The following is a 1,244-nucleotide window of genomic DNA, read 5'->3' as shown; positions in this document are numbered from 1 at the left end:
AAAAGGACGAAGCGGATCCCTAGGGCTTGAAAATGGTTGTTCGAAATCTTTAAAATTGATTGTTTCCATTTAGAACTTCTAGCTATCTGTCATAGTACCTCCAGACATCGTGAGGGTGCTTCCAAGAGCTACACTTATTGTTTCAGGTACTCTAGTGAGGGTGTATGCATACGCGTTCGCGTACTCGTAAGAGAACACTGGATAAAGCCGAGGAAGAACTTGTGGTGGTTCGAAGGGAAGTTTTTGAGGAAGAAAAGAAGGTAGAAGAAGAAGAGAAAGTCGAGGAACCAGCTTTAGTAGAGATGGGTGATCAAGCAGGAAATCCTAAGGCTTTGATGGACTATTTTCAGCCTAAGATTAATAAAATTCAGTCAAGCATCATCAGGCCAGCCATTAGGGCTAATACTTTTGAGATCAAGTCAAGCACGATTTAGATGATACATAACTCAGTTCAGTTTGGGGGTTCTCAACCTGAAGACCCCAACATGCATATCAGGGATTTCATCGAGATCTGCGACACGTTCAAATTTAACGATGTGACTGAAAATGCTCTCAAGCTTCGACTCTTCCCATTCTCTATGAGGGACAAAGCTAAGTGTTGGTTATATTCTCTACCAGCAGGGTCTATCACCACTTTGGAAGATCTGGCTCAAAAGTTTCTCACTAAATTCTTCCCTATGGCGAAGACTGCTGTAATCAGGAATGCTTTTACTCAGTTTGCTCAGCAAACTTGGGAATCTCTGTGTGAGGCTTGGGATCGATATAAGGAGATGCTAAGAAAGTGCCCATACCATGCATGTTGGATGATTATTAACTGCTTCTAGAATGGATTGGGTGCTACTTCTAGACCCATGCTTAATACAGCATCAGGAGGAGCCTTGTGGGCTAAAAGCTATGATGAAGCTTATGAACTGATTGAACTGATGACTGCTAATGAGTACCAGAATCCTTCCCAGAGACTGACTCAGGGAAAGGTAGCAGGAATTCTGGAGTTGGATGCAGCAACTGCTATAGCTGCCCAACTTAAGGCTCTGACGATAAAGGTGGACACTTTGACTAATTATGGAGTTAATCAAATCGCTAGTGTCTGTGAGCTTTGTGCTGGTGCCCATGAGACTGATTAGTGCGCAATTTCTAGTGAATCAGCTTAGTTTGTGAGCAACTTTCAGCGTTCGCAGCAACCTGTGCCAGCCACTTATCACCCCAACAACCGCAATCATCCTAATTTCAGTTAGAGCAACACT

The 1,244-nt window shown here is 43.2% G+C and overlaps 1 non-coding gene across 1 annotated transcript; it reads right to left on the bottom strand.

Moving 5' to 3' along the window:
• Positions 1-692: 692 nt before the first annotated feature.
• Positions 693-799, bottom strand: LOC141676407 (small nucleolar RNA R71). The gene has a single exon (XR_012556999.1). It is a non-coding gene; the product is annotated as a small nucleolar RNA R71 (small nucleolar RNA).
• Positions 800-1,244: the final 445 nt, after the last annotated feature.

Source organism: Apium graveolens, chromosome 7, assembly GCF_009905375.1.
Source record: "Apium graveolens cultivar Ventura chromosome 7, ASM990537v1, whole genome shotgun sequence".
NCBI classification, from domain to species: Eukaryota; Viridiplantae; Streptophyta; class Magnoliopsida; order Apiales; family Apiaceae; genus Apium; species Apium graveolens.
The sequence above is the reverse complement of the archived record's forward strand: the minus strand, read 5'-3'. Positions and strand labels throughout refer to the sequence as shown.